This window comes from Aethalodelphis obliquidens, unplaced genomic scaffold, assembly GCF_003676395.1.
Source record: "Aethalodelphis obliquidens isolate GAN/ISIS:26980383/991018 unplaced genomic scaffold, ASM367639v1 scaffold21, whole genome shotgun sequence".
Classification (NCBI taxonomy): Eukaryota; Metazoa; Chordata; class Mammalia; order Artiodactyla; family Delphinidae; genus Aethalodelphis; species Aethalodelphis obliquidens.
The window spans coordinates 23,667,389-23,678,956 of NW_020837965.1; the positions used below are offsets into that span (position 1 = coordinate 23,667,389).

General features: G+C 47.7%; 1 protein-coding gene across 3 annotated transcripts in view; it reads left to right on the plus strand.

Annotated features, from left to right (window-relative positions):
- Positions 1–11,568, plus strand: part of EVL (Enah/Vasp-like) — a 164,215-nt gene that overhangs the window by 42,777 nt on the left and 109,870 nt on the right. The window contains exon 1 of one of the 3 annotated variants that reach the window (XM_027120564.1): positions 6,615–6,733. The exons of the other annotated variants lie outside the window; for them this stretch is intronic. The gene's annotated coding sequence lies outside the window, so the exon portion shown is untranslated. Of the gene's footprint in view, positions 1–6,614; positions 6,734–11,568 lie in introns of those variants that run through there. 3 annotated transcript variants of the gene reach the window in all.

Genomic DNA, 11,568 nt, shown 5'->3' on the forward strand with positions numbered 1-11,568 from the left:
CTGCACGGGGGCCAGACCAGGTGGCTTTCTTCTTTAGTCATGGGGCCTATGCACATGGGGGCCAGGTGATTGTGGTGGGGCAACGCTGCGCTCGAGAGGAGCTTAGCTTAGCTTTTTAGTTTAGGTCAGGTCGGTCCTGAAGCTATAGCACACAGCAGAATCACCCGGAGGGCTCATGAAAACCCACCCCCAGAGTTTCAGATCCAGCAGGTCTGGAATGGGGCTCAGGATCTGTGTGTCCGATAAGTTCCCAGGTTTTCTGATGCTGCAGTTCTGGGGACCAGACTTTGAGAACATTGGCTTGGGGAAAGCAGACGTTGTTGTTGTCGTTGAGGTGGGAAGTCTGAGGCAGAGGCGAGGAGGGAGGTACAGGGAGGAGCCAGAAGCTGCAGTTCAGGTACGGGCAGGTGGGCCAAGGCGGGGGTGCAGGCGTGAGGGGGGCACGCTCGTGGGGCGGCGGTGGAAGGGAACACTGGGACGAGAACCCGGGGACTTGCTTTATAATCCTCGTTCTGCCATGTGCTCCTTTGGGGGCTTGGCCAGCCTCTTCATCGTTCTGAAGTCTCAATTTTCTCAACTGAAAATGGGGATAGTTGTTCTTGCCAAGAAAGTGTATAATACTGTTAGAATTAAATGAGATAACATAAACTTACTTAATAAATTATAGCACTCTTTCCACATGAGTATAAAGGGAGGAGAGGACCCTGGGGGTCTCCATCAGGTTATCTGGACACAGCCCTCCGTACACACACCCAACTCCAAGAGCGCAAGGGCCACGTTCATTTTAAAAGGAAGTCTGATTGACAGACACGTTCACCTGCCGTTACTCCCTATTGGACTCTGAGTTCCAATGTGGTCTGTCAATCCTGTCTTTTTAACTTTGTCTCCTTAGTGCCTAAAACTGCTTGACACACAGTAAGGCCTTAGTAAGTGGCAGACACAGTTCATTTTCACGAGGACTTAATAAGGAAGAAAAAGCAAGCAAGCTCTGGCTAGCTCGGCGCAGGCCTGGGATAGTACCATGGTGCCCGCCGAGTGTGCTGGTTCAGAAGAGCATGTCAAAAAGCTGACATCTGACCTCCTGAGAAAAATGTGAAGTGTCCTCAGCACACCCCCATGGCAGGAGTGCCAGAGAACTGCGAGCACATTTCACGAGGAATCTCCGCGATGTCCTCACTCTAGAATGGGCTGCTGATTGTCGTGACGTGCCGGGGCCCAGGGCCCAAGCCTGGAGCGCTGCAGGGTCCCGAGAGCTTGAGAGACCGGGCCGGCATTTTCCAGCTGGTTAGAGGGTTTCTACCTTCCACTGACTGCAAGACTGTGTTGTCCTAACACGAGGCCAGCTGTTCTAGCTGGCTGTGCTGGGAGACACACTGCATTTGTGTTTTTGCTTTAAAAAAAAAAAAAAAACTTCTTAGGCGAGATGTGTGCTGAACTGATAGTTTAAGTCAACATTTACCTGTTAACTGCACACCACAGAGGCTATCCTCTGAGCCCTGCTGGAGACAACTTTGTGGCATACTGTCTAGTTTTGCCTCCACCTCTAGACCCAGAATAATGACTGCAATCCCCTTACCGACCCTGGAATAAAGAGTTTGAAATGTGATTTTCGGCTTCGTAATCCCTCAAGTGAGAATGGAACCCAAATCAGAAATCGCTGTTTCTCAGAATTCCTGCCACTTATTCTGATTTATTTCCAGAAGGAATGTGGTATACCAACTCCAGTATTTAAAATCCATAGTTGGAGGGTTTCCCCGGTGGCACAGTGGTTGAGAGTCCGCCTGTCGATGCAGGGGACACGGGTTCGTGCCCCGGTCCGGGAAGATCCCACATGCCGCGGAGCGGCTGGGCCCGTGAGCCATGGCCACTGAGCCTGCGCGTCCGGAGTCTGTGCTCCGCAACAGGAGAGGCCACGACAGTGAGAGGCCTGCGTACCGCAAAAAAAAAAAAAAAAAAAGTGGCATCAGGGAAGACCTGAAGTTCGCACACAAGGAGAGCCCCACCACCCCGTTCGAGTGTCCAGAGCCCAAGCCAGCTTAGTCCCTCTCGTTTCCCAGGGTCCTGTAATCCCTTGAAGAAACAGATATTTAGGTACAGTGACTTTCACACGGTGGTGAGGAAATAAATCTCAGATCAACAGGAGATAGAAACTGGGCTGGGCAGGGAAAGGAAAGGTACAGAAACTTGATCACTGAGTACCTACTATGTACCAGACACTGCTAGCTGCTTTGCCCCTGGTAACTTTAACCCACATAAAAATGAAAACAGGCTCAGAGACACGGGACGGTCCCCAAACCTCCAATCCATAAATAATGTTAAGTGAGTGAAGGAAATGAGAACAGAGGCTCCAAAGGGTGAGGTAATTTCCTTGAAGTCACCCAGCGGTTATGGGGATCTGGTCAACTTCAGTTCAGTCCTTCTTTCTCTGATACTCTGGGCCTAGAATGCCATCCTATGAATTGACCTTGTGTCTTCCAGCCAGCACAGCCTTTCTGAGTCTCTCCTCTGGGCCCAGAGCCTGTCGTAGCTCCAGGCACTTGGCTCACCTCCCTGACTGTGGGAAAAGATGGGGAATAGAAGAGGAATATTCTGCCCCCAAGGGTAGAACAGACTGACCCCTCCTCCTCGCTCCCAGGGCTCCTAGTGATGTAGCGATGCATCAATAGTACTTACTGTAGTGCAGTTGTGTAACAATCAGTTTCTTTCACATCCTTCTACCCTACTAAAGTATGAACTCTTGGAGGCCAGGAGGCATTATCTTAGTCATCTTACCTCACTACCAACTATTAGCCTAGTATCAGCTCTAGGAGGGATTAGTAAATGTCTGACTATTAAATGTCTACACTACTGATATTGTGGGCATTAGAATAACTTTAATTGAATAAGTCACAGTCCCTAACTGCGGGGAGCTTACCGTCACGCTGTCTGATCCCCCAGGGCTATTAGTATGCACAGCCACGTAGGTCTTTAGTAGGGGGTGGTAGGGGCACCTGGTTGGAGTACATGGGCGGAGGGTGGAGGGCTGAGGGAGAGAAAAGTAGAGCAGCAGAGAGGGAAGGACAGACAAGTTTCATTGACTTGACAGTTTCGCTGAGTGTTTGTCTAGCCACAAGCAAAACTTATTTTGCGAAACAGATAATTTAGCTGTAGGGTGGCCACGCAGGTATATTTAAAAATACCAGTCTATTCTCCATTATTAAGTGTTACAGTTGTTGAGTTTCACTCAAAGCGAAGCAGTGTTGTGGAACCAGACTCCCCTGTAGTTCATACAATGTAAATTTAAAAGCTGGGACCTTGCAGAAGTCACTTTCTCTCTCTTTACCTCTCTTAGAGGAAAAGGGCTATTTTGAGGATAACATATAGGAAAGAAGTGTATAAATTATAAAACTTTGCTATAAATGTTTGTATTTTATATTTTGGAATCAGTTCATAGTTGACCGGTTCAGGTGCTGCTTTATAAAACCATTTTTGTTTCCATCTCCCGTTTCTCTTTGCTTAGCATTCTGGTCTCTTATATAGAAAACAAAGCAAAACTGAACTAAGAGGAAGGAATTTTAACTGGACTCATTACCTAGAGGAATAAGCCCCAGAATAGGACACAAGCTTGGGTCTGTGTAACTCTTGCTAGTTACTTAGGATGGTTGCAGAAGAGTCTCCCAACTGTGCAGGTGTGTCCTTTTGGAGGTGGGAGGGCCTTTTTGCTATTAGGATAGCCCTTCATCCAACAGACCACTTCCTGAACATCAGTAGAAAATGCAAATATGTGTCATCCTTGGTCCTGCCCTCAGGGAATTACTGTCCCCGAGAAGGTGCTGAACCAACACCAAAAGTACGGCGTGGGGGCGGCCAAAGACAAAAGGAATCCAGGGAGAACCAGGGGAGGTTCCACGGGGTCCGGGTACGGCGCCTGGGCTGGGAGGAGGGTCTGGTTTTCCTGTTGTGGAAGTTAGGGAGACTTGCGGGCCGGGCCGGGCCGTCTCTTGGAGCGAGTCTTAGAGAAGCATAGGATTTGAGTGGGTGAAAATAAAGGGAAGGGCTGTTGGCAGCAGTGCAGGAGCTGAGGCCCAGGAGCCGGGAGCCAGGGGCAGTGTGCTCTCAGCCATATTTTGGCTGGTAAAACCTGAGGAGAAGGAACTTCTTCTCAGTCTTTTCAGAGTAACCCAACCTGGTTGTCTTTTCCTCATGATGGTCACTTCTCTCTGCCCTGAAGGTCAGTATTTTGCAGAGGCACACATTTTTCACCTTTAGGGAACATGTAAGTATTCGTGGGAAACGCATGTTTTGCAGTGCTGGCTTGTTACTTCGCACAAGTTACCTAAATTCTTCGTGGTTTAGTCTGCCTGTCTGTAAGACGGGAGTATTACTTACCTCCCAGAGCTACTGTGTTGATTAAATGAGATTACTTATATAAAGCATCTGGCAGGGTTCCTGGCACTTAGTAGATACTCAATAAATTAATTCCTTTAATTTACCTTAAGCAGCAGAGCATTTAATTCAGACCCTCATCCTGGATTAGAAATTACACAGGAGCCAGGAAGGAGACCTGACACACTCTTAAGGGTGGGGAGCACCTCTGATCTCCCCGTTTCCTTGGCATTCAGACTCAGAATGCCAGCAGTCAGTCCGTGGAAGATAATCCTGTTTGCTGCTGAAATGTTTATGACACAGTGAACTGACTGTGGTGTGACTAATCCGCTGAGAGCCTGGATCTCGGCTTGGTTGGCACGCAGACTCACTGGGCTGAGAGGTTAATTAAGTTCCCTGAAGTTGACATAACTGGGACGCTGCCGCTTTCTGCCTAATCATGATAACATAGCCAGAGCCCACCATCAAGTGTCAACATTGTCCCAGTGCCTCCCTGGTTAGTCCGTGGCCCGTTCCTCATTGTTCTGTATTCCTCCGGGTCATATCTCTTTATCTCCAGAGACTGACATGAGCAGTAGATGTCTGTTGAACTGACATGGGCCGCACTGGACAGGTTCGGTGTGTGAGCCCTCCTTTGGGGGGAAGCAGAGTGAATTACGGGGGGGAACTCTGTGGAGAGCACCATTCCACCCAGCGGGCGCTGTTGTGGATGTGGCGTAGTACATCCTGGGGCAGCTCTGCTGGGTCCAGGAGAAGCCACTGGAGACCTCAACTGGGGGATCCCCCGTAATGGTTTCCTACTGGGAGGGTGCACTGAAACCTGACACAGGTGCCCAGGTCGCACCTCAAACCTACCGAGTCCAGGTGTTCAGAGATGGAGTCCAGGCATGTCCATTTTTTTTTCAAGGCTCCGCTGATGACACACCTCCCTAGCTGGAGTGTGTGGGGAGAACCTGAGCTTGGGAACCTGAAAGCCCTAGGTTCTGATACTGTGTTACCTTAGATACGCCGCTTAACTTCACTGGGATGTAGTTGGTCCACCTGGAAAATACAAATAATAATTTATGTGGTTCAGAGAGAACAAGATGACGGCCATGCGGGAGTGTGGGAAAGTCAGGAGCCCTGGATAATGAAAGGCGCTGTCACACGTGCTTTCAAGTTCAGCTGGCGCCTCCTGCGGCAGATTGAACCCAGGTGTGTTGAGTGTGTGGGGCTCGTACAGACACAACACTGGGTCTAGAACTGACGGCCTGCTGGTTTGTGGTCTGTTGGGTTTGGTAACTGGTCACGTGGCTCTCCAGTTCATCCTGAACCCGGTTACAAGTGAGTGGGATTGTTTTCACTCCAGTCAGCCACTTCAGGGCCTGCCCGACGCCAGGACGGATCTCGCTGTGCGTCTTTGAGACTAGCTTGGCCTCTGTCTTCCTCAGCACGAGGGCTGGAGGAGAGAAAAGGCAGCCTGCGTTTACTTGTGGAGGCACTGGAGAAAACTGGAAACGGGGAGCCCTTCCGTCCCTGAGATCACCCCTATGCCCCTGGAGCACAGGGTCATAGGAAAGAGAACCCAGAGCAGGAAGGTGGGTGTCCCTCCGGGGCTCCCTCCAGGGTATTCAGAAGCTCTGTCCTTCCTGTTTCACTCTGTGCCGTGGATCAGAAGCTGTGTATTGAGTCAAGATAGAGCCTTCTCAGGACAGATGGGGAGATGGGTAAAACTATGTGGTTGGATATACGTTTATGAACAGGACATCAAGCAAACTGTATGATTTAAAGAAGTGTTTGTACTCAGTGATGAAATTCCTTTTCCTGGAGAGAGGATGCTTTCATAGTCAATGAACCCTGGAGCACTTCCAAAGCCAGAGTGAAGACTGTGTATTTTCCTTATTCACCAACTTGCTGAAGAGTTGAGGGCATTAGAGATTCCTAAGGTAGAGGAAGGCAGATATGTTTTGCTACAGTTGATAAAACTGTTTGTTTTCCTGGTCTTGGTTGGGGCATTATGATAATCAGGTTCCTGTGGTGATTCGGAGTGTGAATCAACTCACCCCGCCCTGACTGAAAACTTAAATACAGCCTGCCTCAAAGAAAGGTGGGCAATGCGGGGAACAAGTCCTAGTATTGGGGGGACGGCCCTTTACCAAGTTGCAGTAGAACTCTGTCCACCACCAGTGCAGCTCCCCTTTGTCTTCTGCGAATGAAGCCGTCTGTGGCCTGACTGCGTCCTCTCTCTTAAAGCTTAACTCCCAGGAATCTTCCCTCTGCTCCAAAAAACGGATTTAGTCACAGAACTGCACGTGCCACTTTGCTTCCCCGTCTCTAAACTGAAACCACAGAACGCGTTTCAAGAATTCAGCGAGAGGCAGAGTGACAGGTAAGCAAAGAGTTTATTAGTAAGTATAGGATGCTTGTGAGAGATACAAGCGGGCAGGCAAGGGAGTGCCGCCCCCAGAACTTAGTGGGCTACGGTTTATAATCGAAGGAGAAGTGGGGCGGGGGAGAAGACCACCTTCGTCTTCACTCTTAAGCAGACGTCAGGCCTCCACCATCAGCTCCTCCTCCACGGCGGGCGGGGGAGTTCTCTTGCCCCTACACTGGCAAACTGGGACTGTCTCGGAGCCATGGAAACGAGCAAAACGGCGGTAACATACACTGAAATGCAGTAAACCGTCTCAGGTTTCAGTGTAATGTCACCTTTTCCTCACATTTTTGTTTTTTGTGTGTGTAGAGGAGCATGTCCTAGGATTCACTAACTTCCTGGCCTCGCTGGGCAGGATGTGGGCCTCATTCCACCATTATTTTAGTGTTTTGGGGGGGCATGTCTCATGCTTCTGTTGCATGGTTTTGTTGCTAAGCAAGCCCGTTCGGTTTTGTGGTTAAGCAAACCTGCTTTCTTGACTGATCATTAACTCACAGGATTCGCCCATACCTTTTTCTTTACTTAAGATTCCCTAGTGCAATTAACTGTTTAATCACCAACTTCATCCCTTTACTCTTTTCCTGTCAAAACCGTTGTTTTCTTCCCATGAAACCCTTCGAAACCCAGGACTGCACACGCTACCTTCAGGAGTCTTTTCTGACCTCTGTCGCCCAAATACGTTCTCCTTTCACTGAACTCCCATAGAGCACTCAAGCTGTATAACACATAATCTAATACTTAATGTTTCTCAGTCTGATTTTCCTGACTAGACTGAGGGATACTTGAAGGCAGAAGCAGGGTTTGATGCATCTTCATCCCATCTGTCCCACTTGAGCAGAGCTGGATGCAGCCTGGCTTCTCGGCACTTTTTATTTGCTCATTTTTATGACTTATTTAAAACCCTCTGCCATATGCCAGTCATTGTTCTAGGCCCTAGAAGGGGAAACGGCAGGAAAAAGGACAATTTGCTGCCTCTCTGACGTCTGTTCATTACTGAGCACGGAGGCATGATTGGGATTTTGAGAGAGGTACTGAGTCTGGGGAGCAGGACCTGCTGTGCACGGGCAGGGTCTGTCCGGGCAGTAGACCAGCAGGAAGGCCTGGAAGGGCCAGGTGGTAGGGTTTCAAAGCTGTAGGGACTTAGAAAAGGTTTGAGCTAGTAAAAATGCATGTGAAGTTTAAAGAGTCGTTACGTATTTAAATGAAGTTTTTCTGGTTCTTCTGGATTCAGATGCAAACAAGATAACACGTGTGCACGTGTACCCGCCATATTCCAGGCACTTTTGTTATCATCTCTAATTTTCCCAACAATCCTATGAGCTAGGCATTATTATTACCATCTTATCTAAGAGGCACCTAAGGTTCAGAGAGGTTAGGTCACTTCCTCAGAGTCACACATCTGCTTAATTGGTAAAGCTGGAAATTGGATCTACGTCTTCTAACTAAAACGTCAATGCTTGTTTTTATCATTCGGACCCTAATTTTGTAGAACAGAGTCTGTGAGGTATTCTGGCACTATTTGTTTTATATAATGTTTCATTGGATAAGTGAGTATATCACATTTATTGAGCCCTGACTGTGATCATTGTAACCTGCTAAGCCCTTTGTAGGCATGAACACATGTACCGCCGTCCTCATAGGAATCCTGAGACAGCTGCTGTTATTGTCGTACCTGTTTCACAACTTGTCCAGCATCACACAGAGCTGGCATTTGAACCCAGGGCCGTCTGACTCTGAGACCTGTGCTTTTGACTGCTGTCTTAGTCGTACAAGGGGCTTCATGGGGAGCAAAGTTCTGTGGTCAGCTGTTTGAGGAAAATTGCACACCCCATGCCCTGGAGAGTAGCATGAAGGCTCTGAGAAGTCCTGTAGCGGCGGGTGTGTGTATATGTGTGAATTTTGCCCCCAGTTTCCCATGTGTGTTTGATGAAGGAACTTTTATTGCCTAACACTTAATTTTTAGTTTTAACTCTGGAAAATGCTGCTGTAGCGGAAGGAGAATCTGAGCCTGGGAATTAGAAGAGGGGGGAGAGGAGAATATTCAGAGCAAAATACATAAATGGAAGAAGATAATAAATGGAGCCTGTGATTTGAAGTCTCGTTTAGGTGTGAGTTCAGGCTTCTGCTCTTACTGGCTGTGTCATTTGGGGCAAATCACTTATTCTTTTTGGGTCTCACTTGCCTTATCTGTAAAATATTGTTGTGAGGAAAAGTGTGATTATATACACAAAAGTGCTTTGTTAACAGTAAAACGCATAGTTCTTTTTTCAGTTGTTATTTGCCAAGTTCATTTAGTGCCTTAGTACCTAACACGGCATCTACTAGATGTTTGAAGGACAATTAAAAGTTGTTCCATGGGGGCTTCCCTGGTGGCTCAGTGGTTGAGAGTCCGCCTGCCGATGCAGGGCACACGGGTTCGTGCCCCGGTCCGGGAAGATCCCGCATGCCGCGGAGCGGCTGGGCCCGTGAGCCATGGCCACTGAGCCTGCACGTCCGGAGCCTGCGCTCTGCCATGGGAGAGGCCACGACAGTGAGAGGCCTGCGTACCGCAAAAAAAAAAAAAAAAAAGTTGTTCCATGAATGAATAAATTTTGTCTTATGTGTCTCTGAGTTCTGTAGCTGACATGTTACAACTGAAAAGTTTTTTTAAATGTTCCTTGAATTTTCTTTCTCAGTTGTGTTTTGCTAGGTTTTATGTTTTTGGAGTTTAATGAAGTCACTCAATTGGAAAATCAAGAACCATGTTTCTGTCATTCACTTTGTTGTACCCCAATTTGGACTGCCAAGGCAGTTTATTTTGTGTGTTTCTGACATGTCCCTGGCAGCAAGAAACTTGACAGTTCCAAATGGTAAATTTCATTCAACAGTGTGCACGTGTTAGTTTTTTTTCTTTAATAAATTTATTTATTTATTTTAGGCTGCGTTGGGTTTTCGTTGCCGTGTGCGGGCTTTCTCTAGTTGCAGCGAGTGGGAGCTACTCTTCATTGCGGTGCATGGGCTTCTTATTGCGGTGGCTTCTCTTGTTGCGGAGCACGGGCTGTAGGCTCATGGGCTTCAGTAGTTGTGGCGCGTGGGCTCAGTAATTGTGGCTCGTGGGCTCTAGAGCGCAGGCTCAGTAGTTGTGGCACACAGGCTTTAGTTGCTCCGCGGCATGTGGGATTTTCCCAGACCAGGGCTCGAACCCATGTCCCCTGCGTTGGCAGGCAGATTCTTAACCACTGCGCTACCATGGAAGCCCTCTTTTATTTTTTACAATGCTCATTCTCTCAGATGTGCCCATCTGTGGTGGGTTTTTTTTTTAAAGGAATTTCTAATGTATCACCCTCTTGATGGAATTACTCTTGATGTCTCCATGATAAAGTCTAGCTCTTTTCAAGGACTGTAAGGAGGAGAAACTTGCTGCGGTTTTGCTTTCCAGTACAGATCTTACTGATGGGAAGTACTAAGATGTCAGGGCATTCTTTACCCACTTCAAATAAGTCATTGGTTTTTTAGCACCTGGCCAAAGAGACAGAGATGGGCTTGAGGTTATTTCAATAAGTAAGATGTTGTACAAAGATCAAGAAATTTTTAAAAAGAGAGAGGCAGTCAAAATACTTTTTAGCACACCTGTTTGTTTGCTGGAATAGCATTTATTGCTAGAAAGATACTGTGTTTTGCCCAGCAGCCATTTTGGAGAGGAGGGTTAAGTAGAGGGGAGCTAGCTTTCCGTTCCCTGGTAACTTGACCTGGTCATGCAGTTTGTGTGGGCCTGACAACTCACCGCCACTCTGGGGTAGCACACAACCCAGGCCTGGCCCGGCCAAAACTCAATCCCCTGACTGTGGTGATTGGCTTAGGTGCAGGCATGTCATCTAAGAGTCCTCTAGGAGACCGCTGATGGGCTAGAGCTATTAGGAAAGATGCTGGTTTTCTCTGTCAGGATCATGAAAGCCTCAAGTCACTGGTAACCTTCTTTCCCACCATGTGGGGAAAGATGGTCTGCTAGTGAAGCCAGAGAGAGAAGTAGGGTTCAGCAAAGGCCAAAGAAACCGAATTCTCCTGGCATCGCTGAGCTTGTGTGTCCCGCTTTCCGCCCTGCTTAATCCAGGCGTATTCATGAGCCCACTTTTTTGTACTGTATGAACTAATAAATTCCATTTTTTTCCCATTAATATCTGTCACCTACAACCTAAAGAATCCCAAATAATACAAAACCATGCAAGATAAATAAAAACAGACCCAAAACTGTATCATTTTTACCTCCGGAGGAGATGACTGTCCCAGTAATCTTCAAAATTGTCAGACCACATTTACAGTGTTGTATTCCATCTGGGTGTTTAACAAAGGACTGTGGCCTAGGACACTGATATGGATGGAATTGTGTCCCCCTGAATTCATAGGTTGAAGCTCTAATCCCCAGTGTGACTGTATTTGGAGATGGGGCCTTTAAGGAGGTACTGAAGGTTAAATTAGGTCGTAAGGGTGGAGCCCTAATCCAATACGACTTGTGTTCATATAAGAAGAGGCAGAGTCACCAGGAGAGCTCGCGCACAGAGGAAGGCTGTGTGACGACACAAGGAAAGGCAACATCTATTGTACAAATCAGGTGAGAGACCTCTAGAGAAACCAACCCTGCTGACACCTTGATTTGGACTTGCAGCCTCCAGAACTGTGAGAAAGTGAATTGCTGCTTCTAAGCTCCCACTCTGGGGTATTTCGTTACAGCCACCCAAGTTGACTAATACAGGTTCGTTCACTTAACTTTTTTTTTTTTTTTTTTTTTTTTTTTTTGGTACCCGGGCCTCTCC